Below are 20,671 nucleotides of genomic sequence, written 5' to 3'. Positions count from 1 at the left end.
TAAAAATTAAGGCAAATAGTATGATGCAAAGACGAAAAGGAATATGAGCCATATGGAGAGAGGTGCAAAAGATGTGCAGGTTAGGTTGGTTGGCCATGCTAAGATTGCCCCTTAATGTCCTGAGATGCATAGGTTAGAGGGATTAGTAGGTAAAATATGTAGGGATATGGGAGTAAAGACTGGGTGGGATTGTGGTTGGTGCAATCTCGATGGGCCAAATGGCCTCTTTCTGTGCTGTAGGGTTTCTATTCTATTCTATTCTGTTCTAGGATAAGGGAGTGAAAAACAATGATACAGATACAGCATAGTTATGTGTTGTTTCCTATCCTTTGTTGTATACAAGTGATAGTTGTAAGAAGAAATGCAATTTTTTCCTTATAAACTAACCATTTTCCATCCACTTAGTTTGATGTGTCACAGTTGGGATACTGAGCATACGGTCTACTCCCAAAAACACATCTAGTGCCTCTGTAATGGCTCACTAGGAGGTGCTAGAAGTCAACCCAATGTAACTTTAGCCTCTGATCTTCCCTCCTCCTACTGGGAAATATAACTGATTTTGCTTGTTTAGTTTTGCTCAGTGAGCCTTGGAATGGGAGCGAAGCAGTACAGGCAGAATTCAGCATCCATATCTACTAAGTAACCTTGACTGTCAGCATGCTAATTGCTCAGCACTGCCACATTGACCCCATATAAAAAACATTGTTCCTATTTCAATCAAATTAATGTTGCATTATTTTACTCCATTAAAGCTTTTGCTCATTATGGTGGAAAGATGCTTCAACCTTCACAAATACATAACATTTCTTTTTATTTTGCAAAGTAAATGTTGATGCAGTTTCTTTTCTGTTCTAGTAGCATTGCGAATGGTGCGGTATCTTATACTCTGTAATTTACAATATCAATATCGGGGCTGCTAATTTACAGTGATTAACTAAATGATTATTTTAAATAATGTAAGATTCCTTGCTGATGGATTAACTCCCTTAATAGATTCCCCTTCCGCCTCTATCAACATCCTACTTTACTCGATCTTGTTTTTATTCTCTTGCAACACCAAAAACCTCATATGTTGGCAGGAACAGTTTGCCAATGATGAAACAGTGGGTTTAGGGTTGTGGAAGCAGAAGTAGCAGATTTGGAAGGTTAGAATTTGGTGGAATCAAAGATGGTGTTTTTGAGTATTTAACAAGCTTTTTGAAATACAAAACATAGAGCGAAAAAAGCAAATTAGCAACAGTGTCATGTAGCTTAGAGACCAAACTTGGAGGACACAATCTAGTAAGCAAAATAATTAAATAATTTTAGCAGTTTACTACAAACCAGTTTAACAAAAATATAATAAGAAGTCATAGTAATTAAGTGTTACTTAACAAGAAATGCTTAAAGTGAAAGAGATTGCTTGGGATGGTAAAGTGTTCAGCTATTTATATGCTTCTGGTTTAATTATAACACATTATTCAACAAGTGCAAAATGGAATTTAATGTGGAGAAGTGTGAGGTGAGAGGAGATGTTCTGTGTGTGGAGACAGTGGGTCCTGGGGCTACACGTTCATAGATCTTTGAAATTGGTTAGCAAAGCGAGTGTGATCTTGGACTTTGAATCTTTATAAAGCCTTTATTAGGCCATATCTGTGTGTGACTCTGGCCACTCCACTTTATGGAGAATGTGAAGATCCCTGAGACAATTGCAGAAGAGATTTACCAGCAAGGTTCCAGGGATGAGGGATTTTAAGACATGGTTAGGCTCAAGAAGCTTTGCATGCAGTAAAGAAGATTGAAGGGAAATTTATTCGATTGAGGCGTGCAGATTATGACAGATGTAAGCCTACTTGTGACACTAATAAATAAATTAATTCATTCATACTACAAAGTTTTGGGCTAAAGATGCAGGTGGCATGAAAGGAAGAACTTTTTTAAAAACACAACATGTGTAATAATGACATGCAACTTACTGCTTACAAGATTCTGGAAACAGATGATCAGTAGTTTGAAAGGAAAATTAGCATTTGAAGGAAAGTTGCAGGCATGTGGAGAGAAAGTGGGGAACAAGACTATATGAAATGTTCTATGGTGAGCAGGCATAGACTCTAGGCTGAATGGTCTCCTTCTGTGCTGTGATAATTCCTCTATGGATTGGATTCATGGAGTCCTAGCGATGGTTGGCAGCTGGGATTAGTTGTTGGGGGGGGGTGTAAAATGCCATGGGCACTTTGGCTGCTGCCAACTGCCAGACCCTGCACCAATTTACCAGTGGTGGAGAGCAGTGGGAAAGGGCCAATTCCAGCATTTATCTGACCAATTACTGGTCATTTAAGGGCCTCATCCCACTATTGCTGGGATGTAACCATTCATGGAAACCGTCCATGCGAAGTACTAGCCCGCATCTTTCAGTCTGCTGACTGAAGGTGGGAAAGGGGGTGCTTCTCATGTGTCTAATGGGGCAATTTTCTGTTACCAACCTCCCCCCCCCCCCGCCCCGCCCCCTAGATGTCTATCTAGGGTCCCTTTGCTGGGGTCTTCATGCAGGCCTCACTGCAGTACATGCAATGGCCATTGCTCCCAATGGCACTGCCAGTATGGTGCTAGAACTGCTGGCTTGAATTCCAGCCTCCTTCTGAAGTGGGCTTCCTGTTGCTGAAGGAGGAAGTCCCATTTTGAGCTGCTGAAGCCATTTGTGCCGCCTCAAGCCACTTAATGTCCAGTCAGCTATTAGATAGCAGTGCGGTGAGCCGGCCAACTGGAAGCAGGCAAGCACCCAGATCTTACACATTTGTGGGTGACCACTGCACCCCAGTGTAAAATCCAACCCCATGACTCTATAAAAACACATGCAAAGAAACAATCATGAAAATCAATCAAATGTGCTTGAAATATTTTGTTACTGCCTTGAAGTAACCCAAGGCAATCAACACTCTCTGATTTTCAGTACAGTCTTCGCTCTTTATGCCCTTGTATAAATTCCTCCATTTGAAGTATCCTGAAGTTTGAATTTATCAGAATATGATTACAAACATCTGGTTTAAAATTAACTTGTCTTGTTTTTGGGTGGTACAATTAAACCACCACTATACTCACAGAACTAGCAAAGACATACAATATATTTGCAGAGGAGTTAGTATCTTTATTGCAATGGTACTTAAAATCCTGATCCCATGCCATTCTATTCTTCCCATGTCAACTCTCTCATGCAATTTCATCCCATTCATGTCATCCCCTTCCCAAATCTTTTCCCCATGCCATCCCATTCCCCAGATTATATCTCTGTCCATTCCCACTTGTCTACATGGGGCATTGTCAGGTGAGATGCTGAATCTCTCATCCTGGAGAACAGTAAAGGAACATGTTGCCAGGGGAATGGGAGCTGAGATGTTGACCCCCTCTCCCTGGCTTGGGGTAGGGCAAAGTCTTGATCCTCTCTCCCCAGGGTACGGTCAGGAAAAGTGCTGACCCTTTCTCCCCGGGGTAGGGTCAGGCAAGGTGCTGGTCCTCTGTCCCCAGGATAGGGTAGGGGAAGGTACGAATATTTGTTCTCTCTTTGGGGTATAGTCAGGTGAGGGGAGGGAACATGTTGGCACCTTTCCTGGTGTACCCCACAGTGCTTACCTTCCACTTTTTTTTTCCTCAGTCTACAAACATGCTCCTGAAACATCATTTTTACAAATTTGTCATACAATTAATCCCAGTGGAAAAAGATTTCATTTGGACTGCTACGCATTATCCAAGTCTGAAAACATACCATTAACCAAGCCCAGGCACAGACCACCAAATAAATACCAAGGGATTTGCTCCTCATTGTAACATTGTACTGTAATGTTAAGGTACCCAGTGTACAGAATTAAACACTTGATTAAAATCATCTGGAATAAAGGGGAAGTTCTTCAACCAACAAATTCATCCCTTAAACTGATCAGTCAAAAAGCTCTGATAGACAAAAATTGTTTCTTATTATGGACGAATGATTTTGTGATTTTGTAATCCACAACTAAAGATTAGATCAGCGTCATAGTTAAATATATTAAATTAATATCATTAGTTGATCTCCTTTGGTGTTTCATATGGAGAATCAGAATCAACTGCAGTCTTCAGATAAAGTAGGGTTACAAAGAGGAATTAATTGTAGGTATTCAGATATAATTCAGTTCCCAGTCAAAAGCCATTCAGTCGGTCAGCATAATAAATGTAATAATATTGATTTAAACTATTAAACAGCAATATTTAAAGGATTCCGGGAGTGGAAAGTAGATTTCATTGAAACATAGAAATTCTTAGATGAAATAAAACCCAGGTCCTCTCCTTCTAGTTTGCCGCCTTCCATTTTGGGAATTGCGTGATACGGATAATAATCAATCTGAGAAGTCAATTTCTATTCATTAATCTATAAGAAACCAAGACATGAGGTGAGGAATGCTCCCACAGATGGGGAGCTGTAGGAACCACCTGTTACTCCAAAAGATCCGACACTTAACCACATGTCGTGTTTCAAATTACTCAAATACTCTCTGCCAAAATATTATTTTCTAAAAGAAATGTATTTAATTTGCATTTGAATGAATCAACACTATCATCTTCAATAGAACAGATTTTAATAATTGCAATGTATTTTAATGAGGGCTATGTTTTGACTTATGTTGTTTACAATGTCATCTAAAACCTGGGTGTTAACATGTACATAATATTATGTCATTTAGAGCAGTTCAGAGCTATTATTGGCTAGTGCACTGTTCAGCTGGTAGTGATTTTTGTTGCACAAAAACAGAAAATGCTCTAAAATCTCATCAGTTCTGACAGCATCTGTGAAGAGAGAACAGTCCTAATGTTTCAAGTGAGGATGACTCTTAACCATCAGATTTGAAACATTCACCAGAAGTCTATTGCCTCATCTGCCATGGAATGGGAGTGGGGAGGGATGGGAAACGGAAATGTTGGTTCATCTCGGGTGTGAATTCCTGGTCTCACTCGAGCGAGACCGTAAAATCCCACCCATTAGCCCTGTTCTCTCTCCACAGATGTTGTCAGACCTGTTAAGATTTTTCAGCACTTTCTGTTTTGGTTTCAGATTTCAGCATCCACAATAATTTGCTTTTATCTTAGTGATTTTTCTTGGTTTATGCAGCTCTGCATTGCCTGCTATGTTGATCCAAAGGAGTGGAACCAAGTTCGGAACAAATGCTGTTGCAGGCTTTGATGTCAGCCTTTTAATTCACAACTTGACCCATCAAGTAACCAGAGCAAGTCACGGAGTTCTCTTAAACAGCTGTTTTAATTGCAAGCTGTAGCAAGGACGCTGGAAAGCTACAGCTTGCATTCTGTAGCTAGCCAGAGTGTCTATTTCCAAGATACATAAGCAATTGTGGTTTTCAAACTCGATTACAAGTAATTAGCATATACCAATCATTATCACTTTCTGCTTGCTTCATTATAATATCAAATCAGTATGATTGTTTTCATCATGGTCCAACATGTTCCTGTGTCAGTAGATTACTCCCTTTTTCTAGTTACAGATATCTGATTTAATGAATTTTGCCCAGACTAGTGGCCTTAATGCCTATCTGTGAAGATTCTTGTAAGAAGACCTTTATTTTTCGTAGCAGCTTGCGTGATTTTTAAACTCGTGATTTTTAAACTTGTGATTATTATTAACACTTTCAGTTGCACTTGTAATCTTTTGCGGATTCTCTGATCTCATTCACCTTGCCATTGCTGCTTGTGAGAACGGAGAATTTGGCGCTTAGCCAAAACTCCATTCACTGGAGCAGGACTGGAGAATCCAAGCCGCAGGCGAGGTTGGAGGCTTCTGGTGTTTATCTCTGTAGAATGGTTTAGCAGGAGTGTTAAGGCCCAAAATAATGGATAAGGAGCAAAAATATCACTCATAAATGAGTATCTGCAACTGACTGTTTTTTAATAGAGATAGAAGAATATTTGTTTTTTTTTTCTTCTTTATTTCCTAATTTTTTTTTACTTACAACGTCTGATCTAATTTTAGCTGTGTTGGAAAGAAATCACAAGAGACAGATGTTTTAAAAAAAAAACAAAAATATGTAACATGAAAGAATGTTACACATTGTAAACCATTATACCTGCATTTTAATTGTAAACTAAATTTGTCTGAATATTAAATTTGCTTTAGTCTATTTAACTTGATGCATAATTGAATAATTGAGGAAATGAAGAAGGATTTGAAAAAGTGCATATTAACGAACGAAGTCTGCAGCTTGTGAGTGTAATTGATTCTAACAAAAAATGTTACGTAACATTGAAAACATTTTGCAGTAGAGTTGGATTATTTTTGCTGAGGTTTAATGAAGAATAACTTGATTTACAGAGTGTGGTCATACTCTGTAAATCTGTCGAACTGTTCATTCTCAGTGACAAGGATACTTTCCCTTTATTACTCTCTCTTTTTTGTCTTCTATGGAATAAAATCTCTCTCTTGTACATTTATTAAATATCCTTTGCATTAAAATGAAATGGCGTTGAACCATCTTCCTGTTAAGGCTGCAAGGAGGGAAATGATTGCCATGATCCAACTGTGTGTGTTTGAATGTTGTTATTATTGCTGTGGCGTGCCCCTAGGCAGTCATCCTTCCTGTAGTTTGGGACTTCCTTGGTTGTTTACAATCTTAACTATATTCCTGTGCCCTGTGAAGTGGAATTAACTGAAAGGACTACTGGATAAATAACTGCATGGCCAGGTTGGGCCGAATCACCTGTTAAGTGTGCTTTAATTTCTACATATGTCCATGTGAGCAAGCATTCACTGCATTTGACGGAGTCCAAACTAGATGTTTATTGAAGACTCACCAATTGGCTTCGCTCTTGTTTATACAATCACAACACACAGGAGGCCATTTTGCCTATCTTGCCTGTGCTAGGAAAGAGCAATCCAATTAGTCTGACTGTTTCCTCAAAGCCCCAAATTGTTCCTTTTTCAAGTATGTATCGGTTTTCCTTTTCAAAGTTACTATTGAATCTGCTTCTACTGCTCTTTCAATGCATTCCAGATTAGAATACCTCCCTGTGTTTAAAAAAAACTCCTCCCAATCTCTGGGTCTTGTGCAAATGATTTTAAATTTGGATCCTGTGGTTGCAGGCCTTCCTGCCAGTGGCAACAATTTTTCTTCATTTACTTTATCAAAACCCCTCAATTTTAAACACCTCTGCTAAAACACCTTTTAATATTCTCAGCATTATGGACAACAATCCCAGCTTCTCCGCTCTCCAGATAACTGAAGTCCCTCATTCAATTCTAATAAATCCTATCTATGCTTTCTTTGGCAGCCTTATTGATTGCTTTCTGTAGGAAATTTCAGTAACTTCTGTCAGACAGATAGTGGCAGCTCAGCTTTCAGTGATGGTGTCAGTGAGCTACCTTTGGGTAGGCATATTTGAACAGAGAAAGCATTGAGTTCTATCCATCAGAAAATCCCAAATTCAGTTGGCAGTCTATTCTGAATCAGTTAGTCTCAACTGGCATGCTATGATTGACCTTGATGTCTTGCCGATCATTAAGATCAAAAATTAGGCTTGGAGAAGATTAGTTCTGAAGTAGAAGGAATCATGTAAGTAATGTGAAAGAAGAGCTGGACTCAGGATGGAGCAGTAAACCTGGGTCCCAAAATCTCCTTCACCTTCACCTCTAGTGGCATATCCTATTCCTTCTTCACCTGAAGGCCCGTGATGAAACCCTGCCAAGTGGGGCATGAGTCTAGAACAATCAATTTTCTTTTTTTACTCCTGGAAAAGTTGCATTTTCCTTAGAAATTTCGATTTAAAAGACTTCCTTGAGTGCTTCTTTAAGCATTGAAAATTACAGTATGTTGAGTTTGTGATCCAGTTTTTTTTCAGTGGCAACTGCTATGCTTTTTCCAGCGTGTAAAGGACATGTTTCATATCTAGTGAATGTATTTACTGTACAAAAGTGCTATGAATTAATGTCTGACCAATATTTGTGTTGTATTTGAGTTATGGAGTTAAAGTATTTTGCTAGCTGCCTGAAAGACTAATGAATTTTGGGGCTAAAATTTACTGCCCTTTGGTATGGGTTGAGAGGTGGGTAGGCTGGCAAAATGGTGCAGGAAGGTAGTAGATCTTCTCGCCATCATGCATTTTGCGAGTAGCAGGAAAGGTAGAAGATGCCACCCCATAACCTCCTTCCCCCCCCAACCCCGTGAGGCCCAGTTGAGCCCCTAAATGTCCAATTGAGTGCCTCTTCCTACTTCCCCTGACATTTTACCATCTGCTTGGGGAACACTCTTGTCGCATGAGGAGACCATCCGGTGAATCATGGCAGCCTCCTCGCAGGCTTCAAAGCCTTAGAATACCCTCCTTCTTGGCTCATGGAAGAGCCCCAGTGTCAGTTAGCAATCCACAGTCTCTTGTTGGAGTCAGCATAACCGACCACATTTGCTTGACATTAAGGATATAGCTGTAGCACAGCGGTTAGGTCAAATAGCCTCCTTATGCACTATAGTGTTTCTGTGAAGATATTGATGTGCTCTCATGCTCCAGACACAGCCCCAACAGTGACCACCTGTACCATCCCTAATGGCCAGTGGTTGCTGCTGGAAAAATATGGCCCCTCACCTACTGTTCACAAATGTGGAGTCACCACCAGCTTTCATCCCTGATGGCAAGACCCCTGTTGCCTACATAAAATCCAGTTCATGCTCTTTAATCAACATGTCCTTTCCAAAATGAAAACCAAACCTTTCTAAAAAGAACTGAAATAAACAATGAAGATGATGGAAATACTCACCAGGCCAGGCAGCAACTGTGGAAAAAGAAACAGAGTTGATGTTTCAGGTTGATGACCTTTCATCAGAACTGGGAAAAGTTAGAGGTGCAATAGATTTTGAGCAAGGGGTGAATGGAACAAAGTCAGAAAGAAGATCTGCCAGAGACCAGAGACATTGAAAGACAGAAGAATTAGGGTGTGATTTTATGAAGTGCTGAATGAGCAAGAAAACAAAAGTTTCAGGCCTGTTTTTTTGGACAAAGTTTGAAAATACAATCTTGTGACACTGTCACTTTTTTGACAGAAGTTGGGGGGGATGGTGGGGGGAGATAAGTGGGAGGGCGATGGTGGGGTAGCCTAAGCTCGGCGGCTGCAGACTGTCTGGGGTGCCATTGCGCAGGCACCCTGATCTCCTAGGAGACCCCTGACCTCCAGTGGACAATAAATATGGAATTAAAAGTTAGTCTCAGTAATGGTGACCATGAAGCCATTGTCGTACAAAGAAATCTGGCTCACTAACATACTTCAGGGAAGGAAAACTGCCATCCTTACCCGATTTGGCCAACCCACGTGTGACTGCAGACGAACAGCAATGTGGTTTACTTTTAATTGTCTTCAGAAATGGCCTAGCAAGCCACTCAGTTGTATCAAACCACGACAAAAATGTCAGTAAGGAATGAAACTCAGACCACCCAACATTGACCTAGGCACCGGAAATGACAATGGTAAAGCCCTGCTGACCCTGCAAAATCCTCCATACTAACATCTGAGCACTTGTACCAAAATTGGGAGAGCTAGCTTACCAACCAGTCAAGCAACAGCATGACATAGTCATTCTCACTGAATCATTCCTTACAGACAATGTTGAAGAACATGTCACCATCCCTAGGTATTACCACTTCCCCCCCGACTTCCCCCATCAAAAATAAAGCTGAATGAATCAGTGCTTCTCCATGTTGGACATCTATTGGAAGAAGCACTGAGAGTTGCAATAGCACAAGATGTACTCTGGGTGGGGAATTTCAATGTCTATCCCCAAGAGAGGCTTGGTAGCACCACTACGAACTGACAAGGCCAAGTCCTAAAGAACATAGCTGCTAGACCTGGGGGTGATTCTCTGAGGCTACTAGCCCCAGCCGGGAATCCCGATGTCCCGTTGAATTGGGCACGAGAGCCAAATCTGTATTCTCGCTGAACCTCCAACCCGATGTACCTGCCCTGATCAGGTTCCTGCTCAGAGCTTTCTAGATTCTGATTAATGTTTAACATTTAATTATTAGTGTCACAAGTTGGCTTACAGTAACACTGTATTGAAGTTACTGTGAAAATTCCCCAGTTGCCACACTCCAGCATCTGATTGGGTACACTAAGGGAGAACTTAGCATGGCCAATGCATCTAACCAGCACATCTTTCGCACTGTGGGTGGAAACCAGAGCACCCAGACCACTACTGCTTTAAATGCCCAATGTGAGGCAGTATGCTCTGGCTTCTCGATATGCTTCGCCACACACCCCCCACAAGCTGGAGGTCCAGTGGGTGCTACACTCTCCTGGTCCTGAAAGCAAATACCAGGTGCCGTGGGGGGACAAGGAGGTAAATGCTGCCTCCAACTATGCTCATTGGCTGCTCTGCTACTGCAGAAGGAGGGGCCCCCAAAGGATCTGGGATTTGGGGGGAGGGCACAGTGTGAGGGAAAGGGATTGATCTTGGGGCTCTCCCCTGGGACAGAGAGTTCATTTCCTTCCTTCACTGGGAAACATGGAAATCACACTCAAGATTATGATTTTAGGCAACTTTCTGGTTAAACTTTATTGTTGTCTATGCTGTAAAACTTTGAAGTGCCCTAGTCACTTTAAAGTCCATACTCCTGAACATCTGGAATCCTTCAAAATCACAGCAGCCCTCCATTCTTGGATGATTTCCGAAACACCAGGTGTTCTCAGAAGTACTTTCTTTGAAGTACTTTAATTGACAGGAAATGTCAGTTTTGCTAGACAGATCCCCCTTGCTTTCTCTCATAAACCCCAGGTGCTCTGATAGCTCTTTGATGCACTTGGATTGATAGGAGATTTGAATTTCACTAGGCAGATCCCCTTTTCTTGAATGAGCTCCAGCTATTCTGAAAGGTCTTGGACTGATTGACAGCTCCAGACCAGATCAAAAAGAGGTTTGTTTACACAAGAAACTGATGTTCCCTAAGCTGCTAAAAGCTTTTCTGACTGACAGCTCCAGGACAGATCAAACAGTTCACTGTTGATGCAATCGGTTCATGCACCATTAAGCCTGAAGTGATTCCTCTGTTGAACTGTTGCGGTTTCTAGCCATGGGTTTTTAAACAGGCTTTCTCTTTGATCTGAAGACATTCCTAGAAAGACCAGGTATGCAATCTGACTTTTTTTAATATAATGGATCTTTTTCACCCTCTTATGCCCAAACAATATGCCTGTACTGGAGGTTGTTTTTAGTCATGGAAAAAGCTGGTACAACTCAGGAATTATCCTCCAAGCAGTCCTCAAAGAGGACCTTCTAGTGATCACTGTTTCTTTTTCTCTGGAAAGACTTTATGACCATGCCAGAGTGTTTGGAGGCCTTTGAAGCTCCTGAGTGGTCAGGTATATAGCTGAACAGTTCCCTGGCTCCACCATGCCAATGCCACCCTGCCAGTGATATCGTGGCAGTGAGAGGGTGTCACTGTCCGGGTGGCAGGGGGAAGTTTAAGGTTGGCATTGGTAAAGAAGTTCACTTCCACATTTAGAGTGGGGTCAAGGTTATCCCTCTGTGGTGACAACATTCCGGCACTAGTACTGAAGATAAAAGCAAAGTACTGCGGATGTTGGAATTGGAAACAAAAACAGAAAATGCTTGAAAATCTTAGTAGGTCTGACTTGTGCTCCGCAACTAGCTGTGCCCTTGTCTAAGTTATTCCAGTACAGCTACGACATTGGCTTCCATAACCAAGTTGTGATTTGGTTGCAAATTAATGCTGAGTTCCTAATTTGGGATTGAAATAGTATAATGTAATTGTCCTTGAGTATATATGTAATCCTATGATAAAATAGATGTAATTTTTTTAATAGCAGCAAAGAAAATTTAGTAAAGTTTTAAATAATTGAATAACAAATGTAGAAAATGCTTTTGACATACTGGTTAGGAATTTTATTCGTCAGACTTCAGTTCTGAGTAGTTAACAGGTTTGTATTACATTGCTGTTTTTATGCTGACAGTAACCCACAAATGCTTACTTGAAAATAACATGCAGTGGAATCTGACAGGAGTGCGTTAACCATTCAATCATTAAGTTTTCTGAATGGAATATTCCTTTACGTTCGCTTTCTGGGAATCAGGGTTTACGATATAACTCCACTAAAAGGATAACTTATTCATATCATTGTCTAAGACTGCATCAAGTCGTTGAATGTGAATATATTTCTTTCACAAAAGAAAGTGTGCAAAGCATCTGGATCGTAGGTTATTGGACATGAGACCCTTTCCTTGCTTGTTTCCGGTGTACTAAATTGGGCAAATTTTACCATGCAAATAGGTTTCAAAATGGAGCATGCCCTTTGACTGTCTACATAATTACATGCTTGTCTCTGTATTTTATTTGGCTGCTGGAGCAGTTAACCCCTGGAAAAGAAGTCTGATGATGGCGTGACCAGCACGGGTATGCAGACACTGCAGTGTCAATGCACTGTTGTTTGAGGTAGCCTCCAGTCCTAACCCTGAATACACATGCCTAAATATCCAGTTGAAGCATAAAATATGTAAACCTTTGTTGTTAACTGTATGGATAAATTGTTAATTCATCTGCTGTAATGAAATGAAAAACACTTTTAAAGACTTTTTATATTTGTCTCTGAAATCTGCAGCCTAGATATTTACACTCAATATAGTTTATCAACAACATCCTTTCGTAAATTTTTTAGGAAACTTTGGCTTTCTACTTGGATAAACCTGTTTCTGCTTCTGCCCTAAGGCGACCTATGTTATAATTATTCAGGAACATTATTATTCACTGGTTGGGGAAATTAAATCTTGTTACACAGTTTGAACAGATGAATCTTGGACAAATAAGATCAATTGAGAATCTGCACTCTCCAACTATATGTTTTCAAAGTTTAAGGAAAAAATGTGTTGGAGAAAAAATATTGCAAACAGTAAATCGTCACATCCAGATGTTAGATTTTCCAGTTTGAGGCTCACTGCGAGTCATTATGGTATATGACCAGCTGTCGCTGATGATTGATGATGTTGATGTATCAAATGGGCTGTGTAGATGTGGTTTCAGAACAGTCACAGAAATATTACAATTTTTCTTCCCCAGAAAGGAAGTGTGTAGGCAGTTTCCAGAATTTTCCCACATTGTTTCCAAACTCCCATGAGACATATGATTTCATCACTTGTTTCCCCAAAACTAAGTTCTTTTATTTCTTTTTATATTGGGGAGGAGAGTGACACTGTTATTCACTGTTTAACATGCTATTCTTTCCAGTGTAAATTTTGTGATGGTGCACCTGAAAGATCATAATTTCTGTTTGCTTGGAAAGTGTGATATATATCTGTATGAAATTCAATTTATAGGTTTTGTTTAATTTATAATTTTGTTAGCGATATCATCCCATAATAAATTTAGGATAGTGATCTTTTAATTCTTGAGCAGTGAGGCAACCTTTTCATTATAAATGTGGAAAAGTTGTTCAACTAACTGTGCATTGTGGTACAGAATGGATGAACAGCAATTGAGCAAAGCATTGTATGTGCTTAAAACTATTTTAATAGTGCTGATTTGTATAAGCTATTCAGCAGCACAGTAAAGTACAAAATGAAACCTCAAGTGTGATGCATGTCTTCATTGATGGTTATTTGCTTTCAAACAGCACTGTTGCAAGTTAAAAACTTTAGAGAGTATATGTTTGGAAAGTTTTACATTTATTGCTATTAATTAAATGGGTGCTCATTTCTGTTGATTTAATCTGATTTGCAACAGATTTTCTGATTTTCAAATTTTGTATTGAAGATATGTTTTTTAAATCGAGGCTTTTTTCATTTGTTCCTGATGTGTGGGTGCCATTTTTGCATTTGGTTCTTAAATTTAGGAGATATTGTAAGTCCAGGAAAATATTTTGACTGGAATCACATGTAGGCCCGATTGGATAAGGGTGGCATCATAAGGATGGCATTAACGAACCTGTTGGGTTTTTATCACAATATAGCTGCTTTTGTTGATCTAGCCAATTGTCATTTTTGGGGTTTGAACTGACTTACAAGTTCCCTAGTACTGTCTCTCTTTTAACCTTTTTAATTGAAAATACAATATCACTAGCAAGTTACATTCAGTTTTGAGGCACCAGCATTTCTATTGTGTCTGCACCAGAGATTCCACATAGCAGATTCAATCGATAGAATGGGTGATGCAGAAGAAATGGTTCAGGGGTTGATGGACTGAATTAATGTGCCATTGGGCAAAAACAGTGTGTTTTATTGTGATTATAATCTGTCCTGTCCAGAAATATGTTTTAATCAAACTAATTTAAATGGAGTAAAGTCATTTTACATGTAAATGCATTGTTTTTAGCCTTAATTAGGCTTAGAATTGAATAGCTAAATGTAGCTAATGAGATAGTACATTTGTTCTTTCCTTCAAAATGCTGAAAGACATCAGGAAACAACATTTGCTGGAAATGGTGGGAGTGGGAAGGGGAGGTTGTGGGTTGCAGGCATGCCGCCATGTGCTCCTTTAGACTTCAGTCTTTCAGAAAAATCTAGTGTTGGTAATGTAGCATAGTAGAGACAGCACCAAGCTAGCTGTGTTAATCAAGATATTTAAATTTATTTTGTTTGTTTTTTGTTCTCTTCGCTTTTCCTAAATTATTGTTGTCTAACAGAAATTGCTGCCAAGGGATTGGTGTGGCGTGCCGATGCTGTTTTAGCCACATCCACTAATTCTAATTAGAAGTTTTTGTGTATCACAGACAATACAGGTAACATACTTCACATGTATATTTACTTAACAAAGATCTACCACCATTCATTGACCAAGGAAGTTATAAGGACTTGGGAAGCTTGACTGAAAAGGAACATAGTTGATTATAGGATGCAAAGTTAAACCACTACCATTGTGTACACACACTAGTTGGTCCCTGCTTCGGCCTACTGTCCAACAGGCCCAGTTCCAGGCCTGCATTATAAAAGACTCAGGTTATGAGCCTCTGTTGGACAAACCAATGCCTGTTACCAGGGGAACTCATATTCTACAAGAGCCGCAGGGAGATCAATCGGTGATTCCCCATGGATCTCACGGGGATTATCACAATCCACCCCACCCCCCTCACCTCCCCCCCACTGAGTTTGAGGGTTCCCCCTTGCTCCCATTATGATAAGGCATTCTCCTTCTCTTTGCTCGTGGTTTCATCCCTATCACTTGTAGGATCTGCTTGGAGAGGCATGTAACGAACAAGTGAACACCTCTTCTGCAAAGTACATTGAAGAGCCGTGACAGGGGGCTCGTCTGCAGTGGCAATCCCTGACTGGGTGTCCAGCACCTCTGTCTCCATTTCTGAACTAGAATCTTCTTCATCCAGATAACTGGTTCATGAGTTCTTAGGGGGAGAGTTTCCTGTCCACAGGCTGGTGTGAATGACACCAGTAATGGTGTGTCCGTAGAAACAGTTGTCTCTATGGAAGTTGCTTGTGAAGAGGTGACCTACATGCTTCTTTGAGATCATTTCCCTGGTTTTTGCCTTTTAAGACACCGGTCCTGTTGTTCTTGAGAATAACTCCGGGGATCCATATGGATTCAGTGTCGAAGTTCCTCACGTGGACTGTGTTTCCTAGTTTGAAGTCTCTATCTGCTCTCTAACCATCATGGCCCCTTTCCTGGGTTTCTTGTTTTCACTCAGTGTTGCTGGTCAAATTTGGGAACATCAGGCTAAGTCTAGTCCAAAGACATCAGTCCACCAGTAGCTCCAGCAAGGCTATTCCTGTCACCATCTGCAGCATAGTCCTTTTGCTAAAAAGGAAATGTGAGCTTTGTTTCTAGAGAACATGTGGTTTGTTTCTTTATGCTGTTTGAATATTTGCAGTGCCCACTCAGCCTGGCTGTTTGAGGAAGGGTGGTAGGTTGCCGTGCAGATGTGCCTTACTCCATTTGTACCCATGAAGGCCTGAAACTCCCTTTAGTAAATGAGGTTCTGTTGTCTGTCACAAGAACCTTGGATATACTATGCATTCTACAAGATTGACAGCGTTTCTCTAGGAAGAGGTAATAGAAACCATCCAGTTACGTAGATCCATTTTGAAAGGGCATCGATGAGAAGAGCTCAGAAAGATTCTCCAGGCTCGAAACATTGGCTCTATTCTCTCTCCACAGCTGCTGTCAGGCCTGCTGAGTTTTTCAGCATTTTCTGTTTTTGTTGGAGTTCTGTTTTTTTTGCTAATGGGAGTTTCCTGTGAGTGGGCTTTGGGGTGAAATTGCCAGGACAGGAGTGCATAATGGGGTCTTAGTGAATCAGTAAGCTGGTTTATCCTGTACATGATTCTCAGGTGTCTTTTTCATTGACTTCAATCTTGTTCTTTTGTCTATTAGCCTATTATTCCACTCGTATCTTCGTGTTCTTGTGAGATTTTTGAAGTATTGAAATATTGTGACAAATATGAAGACCTATGTTGTTCAGCCATTCCACTGTGTTGGTCAGGAGTCTTTTGATCTTTCCACTGTGAGGTTGCTGATAAAATAGAATCCAATTACACCCATTCACTGAACTAATTATATTGAATAATATCATGCACCCTGGCAGGAGAAGTCTTTTAACACTTCTGTGGAATGGAAAAGATCTTACGCAGTTTATCTGGGTTGCATGTATTGAATCTTCCCCAAGTATATTTTTACTTATTATGTTCATACAGTGCAATGTACAGAACGTATTAATGAGGACTAAGATAGTCACCAGAATCACTTTTACCATCTGTACAATGTTATAAATAACCAATAGGATATTATCCTGCCAAATTAACAATACTGTATGATGCCGACAAAGTATAATTTATACTCTCTGCTCTCTTAAATGGCCTGGGTGGGATCACTTAAAGGATGCTCACAAACTAACATTGCATTACATCATCGCCGTTCTTAATATTAGTAACTCATGCTGCATATATATTGGATAGTATTTGTAACCAGATATCAACAGTGAGTACAATCATTTTACCAGTACCTTTCACAGCAGCATCTGATGCTATTGCCTAAATAATTGTAATCTGAATATTATTGTAAATTGAATATTTAAAGGGGGAAAACATCATGCATGATTGAAGGGGAGGTTTAATGTGGGGTGGTGTGGGGAATAAAGGGTTGAGAAAGGGGAAAAGCAGCATGGCCTATAACTTCTCTCCCTGGCCCTAATGAACATGGCGTCTTACTTTCCACCTAATCCCACGTTTCCCTCATTTTGACTCTTTTGTTTTTGCTTCCAGATATCGAAGACCTGGCGCCTGACCAGACCACAGCCTCACCATTAAGGGCCCAGGCAAGAGCAGACGAATGATTAAAAAAAAAGCAATGTCATTTAAACTAACATTGCGGCCACCAGCTCTAGTACTGGAACTGGGAAAAAATTTATAGAGTGGCGTGGAAGTGGGCTCAGCATTCTGGGCTGCAGCTAGGGCAAAGAGAAAAGGTAGCACATGTGACAGCTGCCCAGAGGGTGAGGTCACATACAAGCTCTGCTGCAGAGAATCAAGTTGAATGTCTTGATGCATAACATACAAAAGAATGCTGAAAGGCATGCTCTCAGAGGTACTAGATACATTGACAGGCCTGGCACAGAACCTGTTACCATTGTCAAAAAGCTTGGAGTAATCTAGCTTCAAGTTGGCAGAACGCTTTTGGGGCTTTATTGGGAACAAAATGTATTTATTGATAAGGGAAACTTGATTCAGGACTTTGCAGCTCTGGGTTGTCCTGGAGCATTAGCTCCAGTCCTTACATGCTTACAGCATGACTTCTAGAGTATTCGGCCTGAGAGAGGACTCCATCTTCTAGTGTGATCACTCTCTCTTGGTTCTATTGGTCTCAAATCAGTGACTCACACCTGTTGTACTGTCTTAATGTGACAGACACCATATACACAACATCTCACCCCCTTTAACTTTCTTGTACAATCCTCAAAATCAATTTAATCAACCCACATTCTAAATAAACATTATAAACAAGTTAAACATTTATAAGTCAATGTAGCGATTGTTTAGTGGAGAAATCTTGAGGCTTGCACTTAACATAACTTCTTCTAGAAAGCTTCAACTATGCACAGTTCTAAATATAGTCTTGCGTGGGATTCTCCCATACGGGCTTGCTGCTTTCTGAGTTCTGTTTTTCTGTGCCCCCTTCTCAGGGATATTTTACTGCCTACTCTGAGTCTGGCTTTGTCTCTTATTTGAGGGCTTATTACTTTCCCTGAGCTTCTGCGTTGCCTCCTCCTTGAGGTCTTGTGTTGCTTACAGACCCCTTTTTTCAGAGTTGATCTCTATCTGGGTCTTTTCTGATTTTCCTGTTCCTTGTCCTCTGTTCCTTCTTATTATTGTTGCATTAAATGTTGTACAACTTTAAATGCATTACTGCTTTAAGACTGTCAGCTTTTTAAAAACTGCCACAGTTGTTGTTTCTGTCTGTCTTTGCTTTTCCCACACTGTGATGACTTCAGCCAGGCTAATGAGGTTGGCTTGCTAGAGTATGAATTTTCTTCGATGGTTAAATCAGGGAGCGTTGTGCTCCCTATTTAAAGCAGGTGTGTCAGACTCCCAGTCTGCATTTCAGCAAGGAGCAACTGTAGAGCTGACTGTGTACAGATGTATGGTGTAAATAAGGCAACTTTTGCCTCCATGGAGTTGTTACTCATACTTTTGGAGTTTTGGCAGGAGATTACAGCTGCTCCTTTTTGGACCCTTTTTTAGACTGATAACCTCTCTTTTTAGCTGGTAGAAGACTTTTACTTTGATTTCTGCAGTTTCCCATGTTTTTTCTGGCTGCATGGAGTGTCCATTTCTATCCCCTTGTTCTAACATAGAAAGTTACTAAGCCATGGTTGCAGTGTGACCAAAGTTGGGAACTAAATATTCTGTGATACCTAATTTTTAGAAAAGAACATAAGAAATAGGAGCAGGAGTAGGCCATCAAGCTCTTCAAGCTTGCCCCGCCATTCAATAAGATCATGGCTGATCTGAAGTGGATCAGTTCCACTTTCCCGCTTTCTCCCCATAACCCTTAATTCCCCTGTCTATCAGAAACCTATCTAGCCGTGACTTAAATATATTTAGCAAGGTAGCCTCCACCACTTCAACGGGCAGAGAATTCCAGAGATTCACCACCCTTTGAGTGAAGAAGTTCCTCCTCAACTCTGATCTAAACTGCGCCCCCCCCGCCTTATCTTGAGGCTGTGTCCTCTAGTCCTGCTATCCTTTCTAAGTGGGAAGAATCTCTCTATCTCTACCCTATCCATCTCCTTCATTATCTTATATGTCTCTATAAGATTCCCCCTCATCCTTCTAAACTCCAATGAGTACAGACCCAGTCTATTTAGTCTCGCTTCATAGGCCAACCCCCTCATCTCTGGTATCAGCCTAGTGAACCTCCTCTGCACTCCCTCCAGGGCCAATATATCCTTCCGCAAGTGCAGCGACCAAAACTGCACACAGTACTCCAGCCGCAACCTCACCAGTGCCCTGTACAGTTGCAGCAAGACCTCCCTGCTTTTATATTCTATCCCCCTCGCTATAAAGGCCAACATTCCATTCGCCTTCTTGATCACCTGCTGCACTTGCAGACTAGGTTTTTGCGACTCGTGCACAAGGACCCCTAGGTCCCTCTGCACCGTAGCATGAGAGGTTGGTAAAAGGATAAGGGAGGCATAACGCTGATGATAAAGGATGAGGTAACAACAGTAGAAAGAAAGGATCTTATCTCAGAAAATGAGGAGCTAAAAACAAAACAGCATGGGGCAGAAAACATTGACGGGAGTTGTAACAGTTGTAGTATAGGCCAGAGAATAAATCAGGAAATAGATGCAGAGGTTATAAGGGAATGCAGGAATCATGGAAGACTTTAATTTTCAAATCAACTGGGAAGACAAAATTTGCAGTGATAATGTGGAGGATGAGTTCATGGAATGCAGTCAAGATATTTTCTAGTTCAGTATGTTGAGGAACCAAATAGGGAACAGGCTATTGTGCACTAAGACAGGCTTATTTAATAAACTAGTAGCAAAGAATCTCTAGAGAAGTGACCGTAACTGGTAGAAGTGGGTGGACTGGTGGCACAGTGGTTAGCACTGCTGCCTCACAGCATCAGGGACCTGGGTTCGATTCCTGGCTTGGGTCACATCTGTGTGGAGTTTGCACGCTCTCTCCATGTCTGTGTGGGTTTCCTGAGGGTGCTCCCACATTCTGAAAGATGTGCTGGCTAGGTGCATTGACCCATATAGGTGCCGGAGTGTGGCGACTAGGGGAATTTCACAGTAACTTCATTGCAGTGTTAATGTAAGCCTTACTTGTGACTAATAGATACACTTTATAACTTTAAAATTTTCTATTTAATTGGAAAGTCATTCAGTTAAATCTGAAACTAAGGGTCTTGAATTTGACCAAAGCGAAATGGTAGTTGGAGGGACAAGTTGGCTGAGATACATTGGGTAATTACATTAGAGGACATGACCGTTGCCAAACAATGGCTATCTTAAAGAATTAAAACTTAATTTACAACAAACATATATTCCCTTAAACTATAAAAACCCAATGAAAAAAGTGGTCCAACTATGGCTAACAAAATAAGTTAATGATAGTATTAGATCTAAGGAAAAAGCTTGTAATGTTGCCAAAAAGAATAGTAAACCTGAGGATTTTAGAATTCAGCAAATGAGGACTAAGAAATTGATAAGGAA

General features: G+C 40.6%; 1 protein-coding gene across 2 annotated transcripts in view; it reads left to right on the top strand.

The window, feature by feature from the left end:
• Window positions 1–20,671, top strand: part of metap1d (methionyl aminopeptidase type 1D (mitochondrial)) — a 96,509-nt gene that overhangs the window by 1,035 nt on the left and 74,803 nt on the right. The gene's annotated exons all lie outside the window — the stretch shown is intronic.

Source organism: Carcharhinus amblyrhynchos, chromosome 11, assembly GCF_965287045.1.
Source record: "Carcharhinus amblyrhynchos chromosome 11, sCarAmb.v2.hapA, whole genome shotgun sequence".
NCBI classification, from domain to species: domain Eukaryota; kingdom Metazoa; phylum Chordata; class Chondrichthyes; order Carcharhiniformes; family Carcharhinidae; genus Carcharhinus; species Carcharhinus amblyrhynchos.
This window is presented reverse-complemented; position numbering and strand designations above follow the sequence as displayed.